The following is a 24,084-nucleotide window of genomic DNA, read 5'->3' as shown; positions in this document are numbered from 1 at the left end:
ATGGGCATTGGTGTGCCCGGTGCCCTCGTCCTTGGCATTTGTACGTGATGTGTGCTTGACTTGGTGCAGCGCTACGGGCGAGGGCATCGCCGGTCGAGGCCGGGCTTGCGGGGTAGACCCCACCGAGGTGGTTGGGGTCGTTCCTTGGCCCCGGTGACCGGTGCGACCAGTGGTCGCGGGTAGGGTGGAGCAGCGGGTGCAAGCGAACCGTAGGAACTCGCGGCGTGGTGTGCGCGTTGGGTGCCGGGGTGTCTTCGACAGGCGGATCCATGTGTTCCACTAGGTGGTATGCCTCGTCGACCTCTGCCGGTTGGCAGTCAAGGACCTTGCTGCGCAAGGTGGGCGAAACACGTGGCGAAGAGGCGATGATGGCGGGGATCCTCCACGAAACGGCAACGCATCCGGCATTCCTCGAAAGCCTCGATGTACTCCGACACCGGGAGTCGACCTTGCTTAAGGTCGAGCCACGAGAGGAAGAGTGTCATCTGGTACTGACGAGGAACGTACTTGTTCCTTAGCTTCCGCGCCATTTCTGCCCACGACATGATGGGCTGTCCTCGTCGTTCGGCCGAGAATTGCTCATTCTCCCAGAAGATCTTGGCTTGTCCGTCAAGCCGTGTCTCCGCGTACTCGACGCAAAGGTCGTCATCCATCCTGTACCACCTGAAATACGAGTTCATTTTTGATTCCCAGTCAATGAACTCCTTGGGCTTCCTCGAGCCCTCGTGGGAGAATGCGTCGGCGCCGCGCTCCTCTGGATGCGTGCACGATGCTCCTCGCGCCGACGCTCGTCGTCATCATAGTGCCGCTCGGGCGCGGGGTAGTCCCCTCGTCGCGGGTCCATGGGGCGACGGGGCGGGAATGGGTCGTGTCATGGTGCGTCCCGTGGTAGGGACGACCATCCCGCGGTGCTCGGTCCCCAGGCACCGGGCGATGTGGTGGTGGGCATGCACCGTCAGCCCCGTAATATGGCGGGAGTGGCGGCCGTGGGTAGTCCTCGCGTCGTGCCGGTGGCTCGTCGAACCGCGGACCACGGGGAGGAACGGGGTCGAACCGACGAGCCGGATAGTCACGGCTCGGGTCGCGCTCGTACTGACGTATAGGGAGATCAGGTCGAGCATAAGGGACCCCGTCGTAGCCACGGGTGTAGTCGTCCCGCGGGCGATGCATGTCCCAAGCGCGGACATCCTGTGGGTCGCGCACGGGCTCCCTAGCTAGGCGTACCGGTGGCGGTACGCCGTAAAACGGGCGATCAGGGACCTCGTAATCATCAGCAAGGTCCGGGTCGGGGTGACCACGGTATTCGGGTCTACCAGCCCGTAAGGGGCGAGGGCCTCGTGCAACCAGTCCGCCTCAACTCCGTGCTCGGACACTCGGGTGTCGGCGAGCACCGCTCAAGCGCTCCGTCCTAGCTGCCGATGCGCGGCGTTGAGCTCCTTGGTCTTCGGAAGTTCTTCTCTTGGCGGGTACTGGCGAGTGGCGCTTCGTCGTCCTCGTCCTCTACCCCGTGTAGGGTCGCTCTAGGGGGGTACGCGACGACGGGAGATGTCCCGTGTGGTCGTCGCCTCGTGGTATCCCGGTCTTCGTAGTCACTCGATCGGGAGTCGGCGAGGAGGCGCGGTGTGCGGCGTGGGGAGTGCTGGGAGCGGCGGGAACGACCGTGCGATGCGGTGATTTCGATGCGCCTGGAGCACCCGTGGCGTCGGGTGGGACCGGCGTGTCCTCGATATGGGGTAGGTAGGTTCCGCAACGGCGAGGCGGTTGAGGTCCCGAAGGGCAATCTCGTTGCCTCTCGTCTCGCGACAGTTCGACTCGTCGCGGGAGTAGAACCTCCAGCGTTGCGCCATCCGTCGCGGATCGCGTTTCTCGGCCATTCCTGGGTACCGATATGGATGCACGTAAAATCGATGGATGCGATGCACTAGATGCGATGCGATGCGCGGCGATGCGGTCGGAGGCGTGCTGTGGCGACCACAGCGGGCTCTGATACCAATTTGATGCCGGACGTCGTCTCAGCGGCGTCCGACCGTCACCGGCGGAAGGAACTCGGTGTCGACGCTAACTAATCGGGTTACGCCCACGGCGCCAACCGGATGGATATGCGGAGAACAGAAATATATGTATGGCGATGGCGAGGACAATGATTCTACAACGTGCGTGCAATGCGCCGACAAGCTACGAGCCAACCCGGAGCGGGACGGGTCGCCAAGCTGGGTCGGTCCAGCCCTCCAAGTCGTCCGAGGTGGGTCGGCGGCGCCGCGCCGTCGAATGGGGTAACTCCACTGGAATGCTCACACGCGCGTCGGGCGTCACTTTCGTACGGACAGAGTAAGACGCTCGTCTTTGTTTCGTCGTTCTCTCAATCTGTCCCACTCACCTATCTAACCCGAGCGCGGTGGAGGCAATACGAAAGAATACTGCGGAAATAAATGGCGTAAAGAGGCTAGGAAGCAGAGTACCTTCGCCGCGCTGGCGGCGGATTTCGCACCAACTGGTTCGGAGGGGGAGTTGTCGGTGCGCCGGAGGTTGACTAGTGCGGAGGCGGTATGCGCAGTCAGCGCGAGCGATGCGGGAGATGTGGTCGACGTGGTGGCGCGCGTGGCCGCGCGCGGCAGCGCGATGGGTAGCGGGCGTGGCGGGCGGCGCGGCGGCCTTGCGGCGGCGCAGCGCGGGCGCAGCGAGGCAGCGACAGCGCGGCGGTGGCGCGGCCTTGGCGGCCAGCGCGTGGCGCTGCAGCGGCGGGCAGCGGGCGTGGCAGCGCGGCGAGGCGCCTTGGCCAGCGGCCGCCTTGGCGCAAGGGCGGTGGCGCGGCGGCGGCAGCGCGCGGTGGCGCGCGCCCAGCTTGGCGGCGGCAAAGGGCGCGGCGCGCGTAGCGGCGGAGCGCCTTGGCGTGGCAGCGCGGCGAGCGCGCGAGGCGCGCCGGCCTTGCGGCGAGCGCGTCGGGCGCAGCGCGGCGTGGCCGGCCTGGCGCGCGGCGGGCGCGGCAGCTGGCGCGCGCGGCAGGCGCGTGGCGCAACGGCCGCGGCGAGCAGCGGGCGCCCAGCCGCTGGCGCGGCGGCCCAGCGGCGGGCGCGCAGCGGCGGCAGCAGCGTCTTGGCGGCAGCGTGGCCAGCGGGCGGCGGTGGCGGCGGCGCGCGGCGGCTGCCCTTCCCTTTCCTCTCCCCCCTTCTCCTCTTCCTCCCCTCTTCTCCTTCCTTCTCCTCTACTTCTTCTTTCTTCTATTCTTCTCCACGACCTGACCCTTCTTCTCAAAATATCATTCCTCAAAATTAGGTCAAAGTGAGGGAAGAGCCCACCTCTTCCCCTTATATATGGGTGAAGATGGCCCTTCCTTAAGTCCCATAACACAAAATAAAAGGGAGAGAAAATAAGCAAGAAAATAGGAAACGGGCTTGTCAGGCCCAACATAAAAAAGGGGAAAAGGGTTCCTCCCATGGGCCTTCCCCGCTACACGACAACATCTGAATAAAGGGAAAGCTATAAGATAAAGTAACTGACTGTAACGGTGTGCTCCGGTGGTCGGCGTCCGCGTCATGCCGAGTAACGGAATGCGGGATCCTGTGTTGCTGCAGCGGCTCGTCGTGGTGGCTGGACTCGTCTCGGTGGCGAGCTGGGTAGTGCCGGCTCCTCGGGTGCTGGGTCGGGGAAGTCCTGCTGCTCCTCTGCTGCTGGCTCGATGACGTCCGGTGGTGACGCGCCATCAATATGTATAGTGATAAGTATGAGTGTCGTCCAAGGGAGGCAAGTAGGCATTTCAATTTGATTTTATTTTTGGTGTTTTAGATCCTAATTAGAGTGAATTTGATCTTCAATGAGGATCAAGTCACCCTAATTAGGTGAGAATTTAGAGACGGGGGTAGAAGAGATGAGATGAAAAGAAGAAATGTGAGCTCTAGATTGAATTAATTGATCCAATTGGATGGATCAAAGAATTCAATTAGAGAGGTTGGAAGAAATTTTTGATTTAAGTTTTGGTTGGTTTTGAGAATTTGCTAAATCAGAAATAAAAAGGGAAATCTTAATCTCCTAAGAATTAAAACTAATTTTTTTAGAGTTTTCTTTTGGAATGCAATTGAATGCCAAGGTAAATCCCTCAATTTCTCCTCTCAATCCTAATCAGGGCTTGTACATGCCGCTCAAGCCAAGCGATTTAGAAGTTCAGACCAGAATAGAGATGAAGAAACAAACAACTTAACCTAATTCATTCAAAATGCATAAAAGTTCAAATACAATCAAGGAAAAGAAGTACCAGATAACTTGATCCAAGCTAGAGCTCCTCCCTCTCTTGCAGCTGTGATAGAGCACCATCCAGAATGAGCTCCCCCTCTCGAAATTTAGCTTTTATACTTAGGTTATAGGGTAAAAATCACTATTTTACCCCCGTTTAGTACTTAATATTTATCTATCAATGTAGGCTAGATCGGAATGATCTAACTGCAGATAGAAAGAGGGGATCAAGACGAACAAATCCATAAAAATCATCTCAATCGGACTTCAGGATCAAAAGTTATTAATAAATCAATTTTAAACCAATTTAATCCATTGATTTAAAATTGATTTATTTATTAGTTTCGTTTTTAAACACGCAATGACGTGTCGCTCTCTCATTGGCTGGCGATTTTGAATCCTCCTTTTGCAGAAAAGTCCTTAAAGTTTGAATTGCTTTTGGGCCGCCCAAAAGTAATGCGTATATGCCTAGCGCACTCTCTCTCCTCCGATTTCTCCTAAAACATTAAAAATATATATTAAAAATTGCAATAAAACCTGAATGATTTTAAATAGGATCTTTACGCCTGCCGTGGCGATCGAGAGTTGTTTTCAGGGTCTTTTGCAAACTAAACGCTGCAAAGGCCCCAAAAGTCTAGAAATTGCATAAATACATTTTTTCTCTTATAAATATGCCCTTTTTCATAGAATAAATGCATTTCTTCTTGAAATAAATCCCAGAAAATTCCTAAAAATTCGTAAAAAATTCTAGAAAATTCTAGAAAATTCCCTGATTAATTCCCATGTTGATAAATGTCAAAATAAACTTTTCAATGTGCCATTTTCATCCAAAAATAATTATTTCGAGCTTCAATAAATCCTTAAAAATTCATATAATTAACAGAAAATTAGGGAAAATCAGAAATTACTTGGAAGCATTATTTTTGTGTAAATATATGATAACAACCCAAATTTAAGCCTTTTAAATGCATAAATCATGCTAATAACATGAAATAAAGACCGAAATTAGGGTGTTATCATGCGTCCCATCCACCGCACTAGGAAACTCCTCGATATCCCCTCACTTGCATGGTCAATTACCTCCTGCAGTACACAATCGATTGCCTCGTGCCTATCGGGTGAAACAATCGGGGGAGTGGTCGCGGCAAACTCACTCACGCTAAAGGGGTCTAGAGAGGCTGGGGCTGGGGGGAGAGAAGGGGCCCGGTACGGAGCTAGGTCCGCCACATTGAATGTGGAGCCTATTCCCCAAGTAGGGGGAATCTCGACGACATACGCGTTGTCGCCCACTCGTCGGAGGATCGGGAATGGGCCGGCACTACGAGCATGCAGCTTCGTAGCCGTCCCGAAAGAGTACCTCTCCGGCCTAAGTTTGACCATCACTAAGTCTCCCACGTCAATTGCTCTGGGTCGGCGATGCAAGTCGGCGGCTTGCTTGTACAATGCATTTTGCTGCGTGATCCTATCATGAATGCGATGATGTAATGCAGAAATATGCTGGGCAAACGCAAGGCCGTCTTCGGAAGCCCTAACATGCGGATCTACGGGAGCTAGGTCTAAAGGTCGACGAGGTGCCTGGCCGTAGGCGATCTCAAAGGGGCTCAACCTAGTGGTATGGTTCACCGAGAAGTTGTATGTGAGCTTAGCGCGTGGTATCATAAGGTCCCACGACGTGAGGTGTTCGCCAACTAGGGAACGGAGAAGGTTGCCCAAACTCCAATTGACTACCTTTGTTTGACCATCGGTCTGCGGATGGTAGGCAGTGGAGAATTTGAGCTTCGTGCCCAAGAGACTCCACAAGGTCCTCCAAAAGTAACTTGTGAAGCGTACATCGCGATCGAACACGATCGAGGATGGCAGGCCGTGAAGGCGCACAATCTCCCTAAAGAAGAGTTGGGCGACCTTCACTACGTCCGACGTCTTCGCGCAAGGCACGAAGTGGGCCATCTTCGAGAACCTATCAACGACTACCATGATGGAGTCATGGTGCCTCGCGGTGCGAGGCAATCCCAGGACGAAGTCCATACTCACGTCACCCCACGGACGCTTGGGCGTTGGTAGTGGGGTATACAATCCGGCGCTCTTCTTGACCTGCTTGGCCAAAGCACATACACGGCACTGAGCAACTATGTTGCCGACATCGCGCTTCAAAGAAAGCAAGTAGAACTGATATTCTACCGCTGCGATGGTCTTGTCACGGTCGAAATGACCGCTAAGGCCTCCGGCGTGACATTCCCAGGTGAGGAAGTCACGCAAGGACGTGCGGGGCACGCATAATCTGTTCTTATAGAACAGATATCCATCAGTGAGGACGTAGTCCTTATAGTCCAGGGATAGGCCTCGCCGGACCTCGGTGATGATAGGGCTGAAGTCTGGGCAGCTGTCGTACCCCTCTCGAACTACGACGGAGGTCGTCGTTCGAATGTCAATCCTAATGGTAGGAAACTAAGATGAAATGCGAATTGCATTTACTTATGGTACATGCAAGCGCCCACTAATACTTGGATACGACCAAGGGAAATCAACAGAGACGCCCGGTGGTGGGGGGCTTGGACCTCCTGAACCTTGTCCGAGGGGGGTCGGGGAGGGTACGACACCGAACGGGGTTTCCTCGCTGGGTTTTGATCACGTGGGGCTGGCAAGCCCGACTCGCACTAAACAGGTAAGACACTCGTAACTCGCGTGTTCTCACTCGTCCTATCCCGCTCACCTACGTCTAACCCGAGCGCGGTCGAGGCAATACGACTATGCTCTGAAATAAATAAGAGACAGCGCAGAATAAGAGTACCTCGTCAATCCTGGTTTCGTGCGATCGTCTGGACGTGGCAATGTAGACATCGGGCAGCTAGTGTGCAGTTGAGCGGATGCTGGGCAAGGAAGGGTGGCGTGGTGATGGCGAGGACGCTAAAGCGTCACCATCAGACGCCAACACATTACCATCGGAAGCATTGCCACTGTCAACCGGAGTCAACACGTCTGCTATGGAACCAACGGTGAAATCAATCGAAGTCAACACGTCACGGTCAATTGAAGTCAACACCAAAGTCAACACGCCGCAATCGTCGTCAAGCACGTCTCCACCTGTGCACGTCCCTATGCATGTCATGACACGTCGCCAGAGGCAGCTCTATAACTGTCCTTTGGCATGACATGATGCACGTCTTTAATTTCTCGTCTCTAATTTCTCGTCATTTTCTCTTTCCTCCAAGGCTTATATATAGGGCATTGTTTTCAAGAAACATTAGGCAGTCATAATCCAAGAATCGAGTTTTTGTTTAACTCCTCTTGGAGGACTGCCCAAGCCTCCCTATCCCTTCTTCAACCCTACCCCGTCGCCTCCGTCGCCGCCGCCGCCACCACCACCCCCTCGCATCGCCGGTCCTCATCGCCAGTCGTCGTCGCCGGCCATCTCTTCCTGTTCGTCCTCTCATCTCTCTCTCTCTTTCTATCTCAAACCTGCCGTCCCTAGGCCGCCCAGGCTGCCCCTGCCAGGCCGCCCAAGGCCGCCCAGGCCGCCCCTGCCAGGGCCGCCCACGGCCGCCCAGGACGCCCTTGCCAGGGCCGCCCATGACCTGCCCTAGGCCGCTCCAACCGGGCCGCCCAAGGCCGCCCCAGGCTGCCCCTGCCAGGGCCGCCCACGAGCAGCCCTAGGCCACCCCAACAGGGCCACCCAAGGCCGCCCTAGCAGCCCCACCCAAGCCGCCCTAGCCGCCCCACCCAAGCCGCCCTAGCCAGGGCCGCCCAAGCCGCCCTAGGCTGCCGCCTAAGGCAGCCCAAGGCCGCCGCCCCAGGCTGCCCTAGGCTGCCGCCCAAGGCAGCCCAAGGCAATCCTAGGCCGCCGCCCAGAGTGCCCCAGGCGTCGGTCGTCGTCGACTCAAAGCATTGCCACCCAAGCGCCCAGAGTGACGCTTTGAGTCGCGTGCGCTACGCGCACTCCAGGTGCGCTGCGCGCCCTCCGCGCACTCCGCGCGCGCGCCAGCGCTCCACGCACTCAGCAACATCTACCAAGGCCGTTCAACGCCCGGAACGCCCAGAATCTTCCTTGTCCAGTGGGCCATTCAACGCCCAGATTCGCCCAGCCTCGTCACGATTTGAATTCCCCGCAACCTCTTCATGCACTACGGTGCCGAGGTACACTTGAACTCTTTGATGTCGAAAGTGTTCTCCGTCCAGTATTTTCTCGAGAAGTTTCCACCGCCGTCAGAATTAGATTTGGTTTGGATTTCCCACTTCCTCTCTCTCTTTCGAGTGTTTCTTCGTGACGCAAATTCGGATATTGATTTCTGTGCTTAGGCATCATCGCGGTGGGTGAAGATAGTATTCCCGCCCTCGACAAGGGTCGGAGCTGCACCACCAGTTTTTCATCGGTTTTAAAGTCCGAATCCGACCGCATATATTTATGTGGCTGTTTTATCCCTCCCTACAAACTTGTCTATTACCCTTTACCCATCATCATCCATCCATCCATCCCCTCAGTCACCTTTTCCTTAGTCATCCTACGTCACATGGTCGAGCGCGCAGCAACAACCACGACAACGAGTGTGAATGCAGACGGTAGTCGGGCTGACGAATGCGACTATAAGGCAAGCTGAATGCCAGCAGTCTCATGGCAAGCACGAGCACGAGCATGCAGGCCGGCCAGTGGCGGGACAGGTGCAATGAGTGCTTGGGCCCACGCACAGGCTAGTGGGTATCGGGCACAGAGTCGACAGACGTGGCGAGGCTGCTGGCGGTCTACTGTCAGGGGGGACGGTGCAATGTGGGGCTGTGACCGCATCGCGTTAGGTGGCGCGACGCATTCGGTCATCGTGCACGGGCCGTGCAAACAGTGGTGGTGCAATGTGTAGCACCGGGCATGGTGTGGTGCACCGGTGCAAGAGCGAAGACTGTAGCGCGCAGAGGGGAGAGTGACGAGGGTCTCCGGATGAGGCTGAGCATCACGCGGGTGGCGCCGACATGTGGAAGATGCACGCGATGGGCGGCGGGAGCGTCGGCAGTGACCGCACACACCGGTTACGTTGGCGAGCGCGTAGAGGACGGGAACCGCAGATGGTGGTGGCCCGCAATGGCGCCTTCCCTCCCTACCTCTTTCTTTCTTCCCTTGTTCTATCTTCTTCTCCTCTCTTCCTCCCTCTCCTTTCCTCTTCCTTCTTCCTCTTCCATTTTCCTTTTATTCTCCTTCCACGAGCGTGAGCGGTGACCCTCTTGTTCTTGAACAATTCTCTTGGAAAAAACACTAAGTCAAAAAAACGAGGGTGGTGTTTTAGGGTACCATCTGATCCCTTTTATGGAGGAAGTAGATGGGCCTTGACATACAAGGCCTAAACCCAAAAAGAAAAAAGACAACAAAGGAAAGGAAAAAGAGAAAGAAAAGAAAAGGGAAGAGAAGGAAGAAATATGGAAGAAAGGGGGGAAGATGGGAATTGTCCACCCTTTAATGATGGTGGGGGGGTGATAAAATCAAATAAGGGTAGTCATTTCCATGCATTATTCATCTTAAATCTCCTAAAAAGCAAGTACGACATTGCCAAAAATTCTTATTTTGCATAGTAATGAGATCATGCCTTCCACTTTCCCAATGATTAAAAAACTTACATTTTCTACTTAATGAAAATTTCTATCAATGCTTTCACAGGTATTTACAAAGTTACACAATTTGGGATTTACTTGTAAGAGGATTTGAGGGATATTTCTAACCCCCACTAGATTCACTAAGTCAAGTGGGATATGAATCTTATAATTTCCATAGTGTGTTGACATTTCAGGTCAAAGGTTGACTTTTGGTGGTCATAAAATCACGAAATTTTATGGAGAAGACAAACATGAGTTCTGAGGCTTGGGAAAAATTTCAAGTCAAAACTAGCTATGAAGAAAAAGATGCATACTAACCAGTGGAGTTGACTCAATGGATAGGCTTGGTGTAAAGTTGCTTGAAGAAAACCTTCTAGAACGTCCTTGGAGGCTTCCAGGATGATCAAGGCACATGATGATGACTCCAGCTGGCAGATCCTGTTTGGAGGAGAGCCCAGGGTTGAGATCCAGCCCAGGATTCATGAGGTGGAACCCATCCATCCATCCATCCATTCCAGCCCAAATCCAAGGGCTATGGATGAGTTGTAACTAACTCTAACAAACTTGTTCTTTTCCCTTCCCATTGGTTAGAGTTAGTTGTAACTAACTATAGCCAGTTGGAATCTGATTGGTTGGGGTCTGATCACCTGGCTTGAGGCCTCAAGAACTCAATCCTGGACGTTCATCCATGATCAAACAACAAGAATGGCTGGAACAAACACATGTACCCCTATAAAAGGGCCCCCCTCACCCTCCTTGAGGGCATCCAAGAACTGAGAATTGCATTGTTCACTTTCTATCTATTTGAGCCTCTTCCTAGGTCCACCTTCATTCTGGAGGTGCAAGGAGTCTTCTAGGAGCGTCCTAGATCTCAAAGCCAGTTCGGAGGGAGTTGGAGAAACAACCTTGGTCCCTTTGGGGTGTGACAAAAAGGTTACGTGTTTCTTCTCATCCTATATCCTCCTAGAATTATCTTAAGCTTCTTGGCTATCTGTAAGCCGATATCCAACTTCTCAAGCTTTCAAACGCCTACTCACACGTGTCAAACCGATATCAAGAACTCCAGATATAGCCGTTTTGGTCCATCATGACGTGAGAGGAGCTCCGCCAGCGACCAGCGACGAGCGCCAAAGCATCAGCGCAGAAGAGGCCCTTCCGCCCGCCCATTCAGCGGCTGAAGCCAGGTGCAAGAGTCTTCAGGGAGCGCCCTGAATCTCAAAGCCAACTGGTAGGGAGCTAGAGAAACAACCTTGGGCCATTTGGGGTGTGACAAAAGGTTACGTGCTTCTTTTCATCCTATCTCCTCCTAGAATTTTCCTAAGCTTCTTGGCTTAGGCTGATAGCCAATGTCTCAAGCTTTCCAACACCTACTTCACATGTGTCAAACCATATCTGAACTCCAGATATCGCTGCTTTGGTCCACCGCACGTGAGAGGACCTCCACCGCTGACTGCAGGCGGAGCCGAAGCATCAGCGCACAAGAGGCCCTTCCGTCCGCCCATTCAGCGGCCGGGCGCTCACGTTGTGTGCCCTCTCCGCTATCTTTACTCAACTATCGGGAATCGTTCCGAACTGAGTTAACTCAGTTTGGTAATGATCTAGACCGCTCTCTCTCATCTGGTTCAACGACTTTGAACCAGATAAGGGAATTACAACCCATTTAAATTCAGAAATTTTTATCTCTCTCTAGAGACGATTAAAAATTCTGGAAAAAATCTCACAAATCACTCTATACCTAGGCTTGCAAAGAAAATTTCCTGTGCCTACTAAAAATCATTTTCATCCTATTTATTGATCATAAACCAGCTTAAAAAACTAACATAATCTGAAATTTGAAATTCTAATTGAAATTCACCCTAACTAGTTACCTAGCTCCTTGAGAGATCGACCCTTACTGAATACTAATCGTAAGGAAATAAAATTGTTGATTGGTACATACCTATCCTTACAAACGACTTAATATCTACTTTTACCCCTTAGTTTGGACCAATCAAATGGCGCCGTTACCGGGGAGCAACGTGTAGTTTGTTGGATTGAGTTTCAATTGGTTATACTCTCTATCTTGTTAAGGGTAACTTCACCCTTAATTAGTGTAATCTCAACTTTTCTCTTGAGTTTATGGTGTTGACCAGGTCGCAAAAGAAGACTTTTATGACACAAGATCAAGAAGAGAACAATTGAAACGAAGAATTTGCCAACATCCACAGAAACGGATGGAGGGAAATCGCCAATGTCAGCATAGGTGCCAGTTACCTTGCAATCCTCAAAGAAATACTCTATTAGAGAAGGTAAGTCCAAGGGCTGTAAGAAAATCTGGTGGCGTGGACGCCAATGCTTCGACACCGGATGCGCCGCCGCCATCAACCAAGGTCAACATCTCTGTACGGACACAACGACCAAGTCAACCGAAGTCAACATCTCCTCCACGAACGCGCCGCAACCATCATCACACACGTTTCCACCCGCGTATATCCCTACGCACGTCATGACACGTCGCTAGAGGCAGATCAACAACTGCCCTTTGGCGTGATATGAAGCACGTCTTTAATTTCTCGTCTCTAATTTCTCGTCATTTTCTCTTTCCTCCAAGGCCTGTATATAAAGGTCACTGTTTTCAAGAAACACTTAGGCAGTCATATTTCAAGAATTGAGTTTTGTTTAACTCTTCTTGGAGGACTGCCCAAGCCTCCCTATCTCACCAGCCCTAGCGCCGCCGGCGTCGCCGCCTCGCAACGTTGGCCTTTCATCCTCTCTTTCCATCCTCTCTCTCCATCCTCTCTCTCTTATTCTCTCTCTCTCTCTCTCTCTCTCTCTCTCTCTCTCTCTCTCTCTCTCTCTCTCTCTCTATCTCTCTCTCTCTCTCTCTCTCTCTCTCTCTCTCTCTCTCTCTCTCTCTCTCTCTCTCTCTCTCTCTCTCTCTCTCTCTCTCTCTCTCTCTCTCTCTCTCTCTCTCTCTCTCTCTCTCTCTCTCTCTCTCTCTCTCTCTCTCTCTCTCTCTCTCTCTCTCTCTCTCTCTCTCTCTCTCTCTCTCTCTCTCTCTCTCTCTCTCTCTCTCTCTCTCTCTCTCTCTCTCTCTCTCTCTCTCTCTCTCTCTCTCTCTCTCTCTCTCTCTCTCTCTCTCTCTCTCTCTCCTCTCCCTCCTCTCTCGCCTTTAGAGGCCGCCAGGCGCCAACTAGGGCCACTTGCCGCCTCAGCCGCCCACTTGTGGCCAGCCAAAGGCCGCCCAGGACGCCCCAACCAGGCCTGCCCAGGCCGCCCCAACCAGGGCCGCCCAGGCTGCCCCTAGCAGGGTCGCCAAGGCTACCCCCAGGCTGCCCGCTTGTGGCCACCCAAAGGCCGCCCCGGCCGCCCCAACTAGGGCTGCCCAGGCCGCCCCAACCAGGGCCGCCCAGGCTGCCCCTGCCAGGGCCACCAAGCCCGCCCCCTAGGCTGCCCGCTTGGGGTCGCCCCAAATAGGGCCGCCTAGGCCGCCCCACAAGACTTCCACATCGGGGCGCGCGCGTGCGCTGCTTCGCACGCTCCGTGCGCGCCACGCACCCTACGCGCGCTATGACACCGGACGCGCCCTCTCTCTCTCTCTCCCCCTCTCTCTCTTGCCTGCTAGAGGCCGCCCAGGCCACCCAGGCCGCCCCAATGAGGGCCACCCAGGTCGCCCCAACCAGGGCCACCCAGGCCGGCCCTGCCAAGGCCGCCCCCACGCCGCCCGCTTGGGGCCGCCCAAGGCCACCCAGGCCACCCCAACCAGGGCCGCCTAGGCCGCCCCAACCAGGGCCGCCCAGCCGTCACGCCACGCCCCTAGGCGTCGCAGGAGCCAGGCAAGGCCACCGGGCTGCCCAACAAGGGCCGCCTGGCCGCCCTGCGGGGCCGCGAGTTCTCCTAGGCTGCCGCGGTCGCCCAACCACGAGCGCCTAGGCCGCCCTGGTGACGCGGAAGTGCGATGCCGCGTCGGCGTCGCGCTTCAGCTGAGGCGCGCGCCTGGGTGCGCTGCCGCCCTCGCGCGCGACGCGCCACGCGCTCTGCGCACCGTATGCACACTTCGCACGCGCGGGTATTCGCCTACGCCTGACTCTGCGATGACGACATCTACTGTCTACCAGGGCCGTTCAACGCCCCGAACGCCCAGAATCTTCCTCGTCCAGTGGAACGCTCAACACCCGGATTCGCCCAGCCTCGTCACGATCAGAATTTTTCGCATCCTCTTCACACATTATGGTGCCGAGGTACGCCTCAACTCTCTGGTGTCGAAAGTGTTCGCCGTCCAGTGTTTTCTCGAGAAGTTTCCGTGGTCGTCAGAATTAGATTTGGTTTGGATTTCCACTTCTCTCTCTTTCTTGAGTGTTTCTTCGCGACGCGAATTCGGATATTGATTTCGGTGCCTAGGCATTGTCGCGGTGGGGGAAGATAGTACTCCCGCCCTCGATAAGGGTCGGAACTGCACCACCAGATTTTCATCGGTTTTAAAGTCCGAATTCGACCGTGTGATTTCTGTGGCTGTTTTATCCCTCTAGTATGTGATCCATCCCTAGTCGTCCATCTACCCGTAGTCTGTCCCGTCAAGCCAATCGTCCATTCCTTCGTCATCCATTCCTTAGTCGTCCATTCCGTAGCCGTCCTACGTCAAATTGGTATCAGAGCCTAACCTGTCAGCCCAGTCGTTTCCCCCATCGTAGACATCTTCATTTGTCACTCCCATTGCATGCATCTATGTTCAAGCAAACGAGTCTCCGCTCTGATGACAGACCAACCCCAAGATAGTCGTGAGGTGTTCGTCCCCGTCCATGAGTTGTTATCATCCGTCCCACAAACCTCCTCTCGAGGGGACATCGATCGCGTGTTAGACGCTGTCCAGAATGGTTTTCCTGATGTGAATACATGAATTACCAATATGGATAACCGTCTAACCAGTTCGATCGATGCGGTGAGCAAACGGAGTTACCAACTCAAGAATAGAGGTCGTGACCGCCATTACCGGGATCGCGAAGACCACTATCCGCCTGACTCTAGACCTCGAGCTCGTGATAGGAGTCATCGCGACCAGGATGATCCTATACGACCTGAGGATAGATCCGCGAGCCGAAATCAGTATCGTCCCGAGCGAGACGATCAGATTCCTCCTGAGATTCGTACTCCGGTCCGTGATAGTAATCGTCTCCCATGGAACGATTACTATCCGCCCGAGCCTAGGACCCCAGGCCAAGACAGGAATCGTCCTCCGCGGAACGATCACTATCCGCCTGTGGATAGAGCCCCAGTGCATGATGGAAATCGTTTACCCCGAGACGATTACCATCCACCGAAGGAGAGGATCCCAGAGCGCGATAGGAATCATCCCCCACGGAATGATCCTTATCCGCCTGACGATCGGTATCGTGGATGGAACAGGAATTGTCTAGACAGGGACGATCCTTATCCACCCGAGGATGTGGTTCCCCCTCGTGATCACTACCGTGCGGATCACGACAACCAATGGCAGCAGATTCAGCGTAGCGTCAAAGTCGATGATCCATACTACGAAGGATCTAGGGACCCTAAGGAGTATCTTGATTGGGAGTCCAAATTAAACAGTTATTTTAAGTGGTATAATATGTTAGAGTGGCAGAAAGTCCAGTATGCCGAGATGAGATTAGGGGGACAAGCAAAAATCTATTGGGAAAATCTCAAATTTTTTACTTATAACCGTTGTGAGGCACCTATAGACACTTGGCCCCAAATGAAGGACAAACTGCATGAGAAACACGTTCCACTAGCTTCCTTAGAAAATCTACTAGATCAATGGCATAAACTGCAGCAGGGAAGACGTCCGGTCTCTGAGTATATTACCCAATTCGAGGAATTCTATATGAGGTGTCGAGTCGAGGAGAGCCCCCGAGTCGTCATTTCTCCATTTAGAACCGGTCTTAACCCTTATCTTGAGAGGAACTGCTAGTCTGCAAAGTCGCCACCCTAGAGCAGGCCTATCAGATTGTAGAAGACCTAGAGCTATGTTAGAATTTATATCATACTCCCGCGTACAATCGCCCTGCTCTCTCCGATCGGTCGCACTTATCTAATCCTTCTTATTCCAACTGTGCGACCCAGCGTAGTCCTCCCTTAGTCCTCCCGACACCACCGCCACTCGTACTCCCACCGAACATCGTCCACCCCCTCCGACTTAGTCGTCTACTACACCAAATCCTCGTACATCACCTTCTCTCGAGTCCACCGCTAGGGCCCCTCCTCAACCCAATTCCGCACAACTCGGTCCTTCCGACTTGACTTGTTTTAAATGCCAGGGTCGAGGTCATAGAGCTTCCCAATGTCCATCACGAGCCTTACATATAGGACATGAGCCCCTCGATTGCGACCCCACCGTAGATGAGCCACCTATTGATGAGGAGTATAGAGTTGAGAGTTATGTTGTCGATGAATTTGTGCATGATGACAGATTAGTGAGTTTCATTGGCATCACGGACTACCCATCGTCTCTTCCTCGTCTTGACCCATCCATGTCAGTTAGGGGAATTGTCTGCTACAACCTTACTCAGCCTTCCACTAAAAATTCTGCATTGAGGACATCCATATTTACACATATTTTAAAATTGGTGATAAGATGTGTAAGACAATCGTAGATAGTGGAAGTTGTATTAATGTCATCTCCGATGTTATGACATCATGTTTGGGATTACCTTTGATTGAACATCCTCACCCCTATTTTGTGTCTTGGATCGATGCTACCTCAATCCCTGTGAGAACCAATGTCGTCTCCCTTTCAAGGTTCAATCCTACGAAGAGGAGATACTGTGTGATGTCTTACCCATGAAGGTGGGCAGCACTATCCTCGGTCGCCCTTGGTTGTATGATAATCATGTACACCTCTATGGTCGGAGCAATACCTGTTCTTTCATCCATCAGGGCAAGAAGATCACATGGTATCCTTACACTCATAGTCCGTAGAGAGCCTCACCAAAATCTCCATCCGTAGGCTTGTGTGTCATTAGCGGTTATCAATTTCAAAAGGAACTCGATAGTGAAATGACTATGTGCTTGGCCATGATACCTGATCACTCCTTTGAGGGTCCCTCCACCTTACCCCCCGAGGTTTCTCAGCTACTTGAGGAATTCGCAAGTGTTTTCCCTAATGATTTGCCCAATGACTTACCCCCGATGCGTGATATTCAGCACGCTATCGATTTCATTCCGGGGTCATCCTTACCAAACCTCCCTCATTATCAGATGGATCCCACACAGTACAAGGAGCTACAGCGACACGTCCAAGAACTCTTGGACAAGGGATTCATCCAAGAGAGCCTTAGCCCGTGTGCCGTCCCTGCACTGCTGGCTCCCAAAAAGGATGGGAGTTGGCGCATGTGCATAGACAGTAGAGCTATAAATAAAGTTACTTCAAGTATAGGTTTCCTATTCCCCGCATCGACGACATGTTTGATATGATGGCAGGTTCGCCGATTTTCTCCAAAATTGATCTTAAAAGTGGTTATCACCAAGTTCGTATCCGACCAGGAGACGAATGGAAAACCGCCTTTAAGATCAAAGACGGACTATATGAGTGGAAAGTCATGCCCTTTGGTTTATCGAACGCACCTAGCACCTTTCAGCGATTGATGAATCACATACTTAGACCGTTCATAGGAAATTTTGTCGTCGTATATTTTGATGATATTCTTATTTATAATAAGACCACACCTGATCACCTCCGTCACCTACGTTTAGTTTGTGAAGTATTGAAAACCGTATGCTCACCCAAAAAAATGTTCCTTTCTTGTCTGGCATGTCTCGTTCTTAGGCTTTATCCTATCTGGCCAAGGCGTATCAATTGATCCAGCCAAAATTGACGCCATAACCCAGTGGCCAACGCCTAAAAATACCCATTGTGTTTGTAGTTTTCACAGTCTAGCAACTTTCTACCGACGATTCATATCCAACTTTAGCACCATCATGGCACCCTTGACTGAATGCCTTAAGGGACATCATTTTGAATGGACAGTAGAAGCGCAGATATCCTTTGAGGAGATCAAACTTAGAATGACTCAGGCCCCTATTCTCCGTTTACCTGATTTTGATAAAGTATTCGAGGTTGCCTGTGATGATTCAGGGTTAGGAATAGGAGGAGTCCTGAGTCAAGAAAATCACCCCATCGCCTTCTTTAGTGAAAAGATGAATGACGCTAAGCTTAAGTATTCTACCTATGACAAAGAATTTTATGCGATTGTCCAATCCTTACGTCATTGGCGTCATTATCTACTCTCTAAGGAATTCGTTCTCTACTCTGACCATGAAGCCTTAAAGTATCTCGATTCCCAGCATAAATTAAATTCTAGGCACATTAAGTGGGTCAAATTCCTTCAGTCTTATACCTTTGTCCTTAAACATAAGAGGGGAGTTGAGAACCGAGTCGCCGATGCTTTGAGTAGAAGAGTCCATTTGTTGAATATTATGAAAGTTGAGGTTATTGGGTTTGATCATATGAAATACCAATAGCCTGATTCCCCGGATTTTGCTCCCATTTTACAGATCTTAGGCAAGTACTTGGACCCTGATAACCAAGATTATATCTTAAAGAAAGGATTCTTATTTTATGATCGTCGCCTATGCATCCCATAGTCATCTCTTAGGGATTTTCTTGTGTGGGAGACACATGCCGGAGGCCTTAGTGGTCATTTTGGGAGAGATCAAACAATTGCTATGGTCGAGCACAGATTCTACTGGCCATCCCTTAACCGAGATGTAGCTAACATAATCTCCCAATGTCGTGTATATTCCCTTGCCAAGCAGGTTAAACCAAACACCGGCCTTTACACCCCTCTTCCGGTCCCCAAAAGACCTTGTGCTACGGCTTCCGAGGACGAACAAATGCGATGATTCCATCATGGTGGTTGTGGATCGTTTCTCGAAGATGGCTCATTTCATTCCTTGCTTTAAAACTTTTGATGCTTCTCATGTCGCTCAATTATTTTTCAATGAAATAATGCGTCTCCATGGACTTCCAAACAGCATAGTGTCGGACAGAGATGTCCAATTCACTAGCTACTTTTGGAAGACCCTTTGGCATCTTTTGGGGACGAAGCTCAAATTTTCTACAGCTTTTCACCCCCAAACTGATGGACAGACCGAGGTCGTTAATAGGAGCCTCGGCAACCTATTATGATCGCTGGTGGGAGACAACCTCAAGTCTTGGGATTCTGTCATCCGCGCGCCGAATTGGCTTACAACGCGTCAGTCAACCGTACTACTGGTATGAGTCCATTTGAGATTGTGCATGGTCATCTTCCTCGTACCCGTACAGACCTCATACCTATGCTACCACATGCTAGAGTCTCAGATGACGGTCATGAGTTCACTGATCATATTAGAAGTCTGCATGAGGAAATCCGTACACGTATCATAAATAGTAATGCCTCATATAAACAGTCCGCAGATTTAAAGAAGGTGAAATGGTGATGGTGAGGATTAGGCCGGAAAGATTTTTCTCCAAACGCGCTACTAAGCTTCATGCTCGTAGTGCCGGGCCATTTCCGATCCTCAAACGAGTTGGGGAAAATGCTTATGCCGCTGACATACCCTCCTCGTGGGGAATAAGCACCACTTTCAATATCTCAGATTTAGTCTTGTTTAAAGCCCCACCTCCTTCATCTAAAGGCCATGTTCTACCCTCGGACTTTCTGGTGAGCGAGTTTGACTTGTCCACTCTCCCATCACTACCTTCTAACTGGCATGAAATCATCGAGGAAATATTGGACGAGGTAATCACCTTCACCAAATGTGGGACGGTGCGGAAGTTTCTTGTTCGTTGGCAGGGCAAAGCATCGATGGATGACAAATGGATTACAGAGGAAGACCTGGCTTGCCTGCGCCCCTACTTGGTGACCCCACTAGAGCTTCCGGACGCCTACTTGACGGAGTCGAGTTCTCCGTACCACGGGGGAATTGGTGGCGTGAACGCCAATGCTTCAACATTGGACGCGTCGCCGCCATCAACCAAGGTCAACATCTGCGCTACGGACATAACGGCGAAGTCAACCGAAGTCAACATCTCTGCCACAAACATGCCGCAACCGTCATCACACACGTCTCCACCCGCGCACGTCCCTACGCGCGTCATGACACGTCGCTAGATGCAGATCAACAACTGCCCTTTGGCGTGACATGAAGCACGTCTTTCATTTCTCATCTCTAATTTTTCATCACTTTCTCTTTCTTCCATGGCCTATATATAAAGGCCATTGTTTTCAAGAAACACTTAGGCAGTCATATTTTAAGAATTGAGTTTTGTTTAACTCTTCTTAGAGGACTGCCCAAGCCTCCTATCTCGCCAGCCCTAGCGCCGCCGTTGCCGCCACCACCTCGCGACGTTGGCCTTCCATCCTCTCTTTCCATCCTCTCTCTCCATCCTCTCTCTCTCCATCCTCTCTCTCTCTTACTCTCTCTCTCTCTCTCTCCCTCTCTCTCTTTCCTTCTAGAGGCCGCCCAGGCCGCCCCAACAAGGGCTGCCCAGGCTGCCCCAACCAGGGCCGCCTAGGCCGCCCCTGCCATGGCCGCCAAGGCCGCCCCCAGGCCGCCTGCTTGGGGTCTCCCAAAGGCCGCCCAAGCCGCCTCAACTAGGGCCGCCCAGGCCACCTTTGCCAGGGCCACCAAGGCCGCCCCGAGGCCGCCCGCTTGGGGCCGCCGAAAGGCCGCCCCGGCCGCCCAGGCCACCTCAACCAGGGTCGCCCAGGCCGCCCTTGCCATGGCCGCCAAGGCTGCCCCCAGTCTGCCTTCTTGGGGCTGCCCCAACCAGGGCCGCCCAGGCGGCCCCGCAAGACTTCGACACTAGCGGGGCCAGTCATCGTCAACACCGTCCGATGCTTCGAGCGGTGCGCTCTACGCGCTCTTTGGGTGCGCTGCACGTCGTGCGCTCTGCGCACCCTACGCACGCTTCGCGCGCGCGGGTATTCGCGTACTCCTGACTTTGCGACAACGACATCTACTCTCTACCAGGGCCGTTCAACGCCCAAAACGCCCAGAGTCTTCCTCGTCTAGTGGGCCGCTCAACGCCCGGATTTGCCCAGCCTCGTCACGATCGGGATTTTCCGCATCCTCTTCACGCACTACGATGTCGATGTACGCCTCAACTCTCTGGTGTCAAAAGTGTTCTCCGTCTAGTGTTTTCTCGAGAAGTTTCCGCCGCCTTCAGAATTAGATTTGGTTTGGATTTCCACTTCTTCTCTCTCTTTCTCGAGTGTCTCTTCGCGATGCGAATTCGGATATTTATTTCAGTGCTTAGGCATCGTCGCTGTGGGGGAAGACAATACTCCTGCCCTCGATAAGGGTCGGAGCTGCACCACCAGATTTTCATCAGTTTTAAAGTCTGAATTTGACCGTGTGATTTATGTGGCTATTTTATCCCTCTAGTATCCGATCCATCCCTAGTCGTCCATCTACTCGTAGTCTATCCTGTCAACCCAGTCGTCCATTCCTCAGTCGTCCGTTCCATAGCCGTCCTACGTCAAAATCTACATCTATTGCTTTAAATCTACCAGATGGAGTTAGATTCAAAGTTGATAATACCTTACTTAATTACCTTCCTAAATTCTTTGGAAAGTACCATGAAAATCCATATTATTTCTGAGACAATTATACCATGATTTTCACATCTCAATGCATGCCCGGAATTTCAACCGATCATGTTTAGATGTTTTACTTTCATCATGTTCTAGAGGACAAAGCAAAAGATTGGTATATGAAATTGGGAGTAACCTTTTCTTGTTGGGAAGAAATTGCAAGTAAGTTTTTACTTAAATGTTTCCCTCACTCTAGAACTAAGGCATGCATTAGGGAGATTGAGAAGTATTGTCAACACGAAGATGAAAATTTTAGTGAGGCTTGGGAGAGCTTCAATGATTTATGTAGAAAATGTCCTCACCGTGATATCTAGGACTCCAAGTTAGCTAAAATTTCCTATGAAGGACTAAGTGAGGAGAACCAACTTAAAGGAGATCAATCTGCTCGGGGATATTTTTATAATGCCTATGAGGATGAGGTGATGGAAATTATTGAAAGAGTTGCTGAATTGATTTGCAAAAAATTGATGCAAGAAATAATGGAAGGCAACTTAGAAGAAATGTATCATCTTTTCAAGAAAGAGAGGACAAAGGAGTCCCACAGCAATTAAAATAGCTAACTACCATAGTAAAAGGACTAGTTCAGCATAACTTACCATTAGTGTTCGCAAAGATCTGTTCAATGGCAGCAAAGATCATGAAAATGGAGCATGTCAGCAACTAGAAGAACTACAAGTGATCTACTCCAATCAACAACCATTGAGTGGGCAACAAAACTCTAAGGCCTTTTCTCAAAGATCTGGCTTAAACCAACTTGCCAAGCCCACATTTTAAACTCAACCACCTGTCCATCATGGCCTATCTTGCATGAAACCTCCACAACCTACGAAGTGCCTCCTTATCAAGCTCCAAATCCACAAGTGTCACAGGCTCAAGGTACAACTAAACCTTTAGACCAGATGAGTTCCATTATACACGGGTTAGCACAATTCATGGAGCTACAAATTAAAGCTACTATGGAGAATTAGCAGCAGATCAAGGTTCTGGTGGGCACTCTTCAAAACAACCAAGGAGAAATTGGAGGTAAGGGAGTTGACCCCAACTCCCATTTAGGTCATTTCCCAACACAACCTTGCATTAATCCTATAAATATTTGTGTTGTTGATAGTGAAGTTCATGATTTAGAAATAAAAAACATAGAGGTGGATCAAGAAGATATTCAATCCATTTCTCAATTAAGAAATGACAAAGAACTTAAGGATCCAAAGAAGGATAGATGAGATGAAAAGGTAGATGAGGAAGAACCTGGACCATGTAAAGACCTCTTAGATCCCTCTTCCTCACCAGTCCTGTATCCCACTGCTCTTAAAATAACTAAGGCCATCTGTTAGGCCCCTAACTAGGCGGCATTCCTTTTCCAGAGGCCTGCGTGATTGTTGGGAGGAACTGTTCGTGTATTTTGGCTCATGACATTTTAAGGACCGAGTCATAATGGGTAACGATGCCCAAATACCTGATCTATTAGGCCATTGCCGCTGTACGTGGTGATACACTACAGACTGTGCACGTGACCGTCCCTGCCAAGGCGGGCCGGATCATGAACGATCCGCGCGTGCTTGGCGTGCGGGCTGATCGGCGTGTGCGCGCACGTGCCAAGCATCACGCACCAAAGCCAGGCGCCACGCGCGGGGGCCAATGCTACCCGTCAGCGTCCAGCGCTGCACGCGGGAGCGAGAAGCACTGCGCGAGGGTGCGGGACGCGTAAGCCGGGTGGCGTGCCGCGGGTATAGTGCGCGGAGTTGTGCGGGGTGCCGCGCAGTGGCCGCGCGGTAGCGTGCGCATTGCTTGTGCAGGGCGCGCGGCTGGGAGAAATCCCGCCAGGAGACTAAGGCATGTGGCGCACAGAGAGCGTCGAGAAGGCATAGTGGGCGCGTAGCGTTCCTACGCGTAGCTCGGGGGCGTTGAATGCAGCGCCGTCGCGTAGGCTGAGCGTTAGATTGTTGACACGGGTGCCAGCGGCGTGTGTGATTACCAGGCCCGAGGGCATGCGACGCCCAGCCCGGCGCACTTGTGTAGCGGCATAGTGGCCGTGCGCGCGGAGCGGCAGCCCCGAGGCGGTGTGGCGACATTACCTTGGTGCCAGGTGCCCCGTCTCTTTCGTTGTAACACCCTTCGTCTTCCCCCATGTATCCATGATGTACTCTTTATGATACTAATGCAATGACCTTATTCACTAATGGTGCCTAGCACCACCATCTCGTCTAACCCCTTCTATGTGATCTTAAGCAATTGCAAGAGCTTCTGCTGGAAGAGATCAAGGCTGCTAAGTGTTCTGCCCCAAGCACTGAGGCCGGCACACCCCAATTTCGAGCAAGAGACCTAGCTCAAGATTTGACCGGGTGACAACTGGTATCAAAGCCTGGTTGGATCGCCTCCCCCTGTGCTTCTGAATTCTGGTTGAGGAGATGGAGCCTTTCCGCGCATAGTTGCGCGAGGAGAGACGGCAAAAGGAGGAGCAGAGGCTGACTAATCACCTGCTGCATAAGAATGTAATGGGTTTGAAGACCCACGTCGACAAGAACTACGACGAACTGAAGTCAGACATAAAAGACTTGCTGGTGGAGACATGCCAGAGGCAAGATGTCCTCGAGGAAACAATCAGACAACGCGATGACACCATCCGACAGCTGACCGAGATGGTCCTGACCTTAAAGCTTCCGATGGAAAGGCTGGAATAAGACACTAGCAGTTG

At 51.9% G+C, this 24,084-nt stretch overlaps 1 non-coding gene across 1 annotated transcript; it reads right to left on the bottom strand.

Annotated features, from left to right (window-relative positions):
• Window positions 1-21,595: 21,595 nt before the first annotated feature.
• On the bottom strand, window positions 21,596-21,702 carry LOC144706235 (small nucleolar RNA R71). The gene has a single exon (XR_013582206.1). It is a non-coding gene; the product is annotated as a small nucleolar RNA R71 (small nucleolar RNA).
• Window positions 21,703-24,084: the final 2,382 nt, after the last annotated feature.

Source organism: Wolffia australiana, chromosome 7 (genome assembly GCF_029677425.1).
Source record: "Wolffia australiana isolate 7733 chromosome 7, ASM2967742v1".
NCBI classification, from domain to species: domain Eukaryota; kingdom Viridiplantae; phylum Streptophyta; class Magnoliopsida; order Alismatales; family Araceae; genus Wolffia; species Wolffia australiana.
The sequence above is the reverse complement of the archived record's forward strand: the minus strand, read 5'-3'. Positions and strand labels throughout refer to the sequence as shown.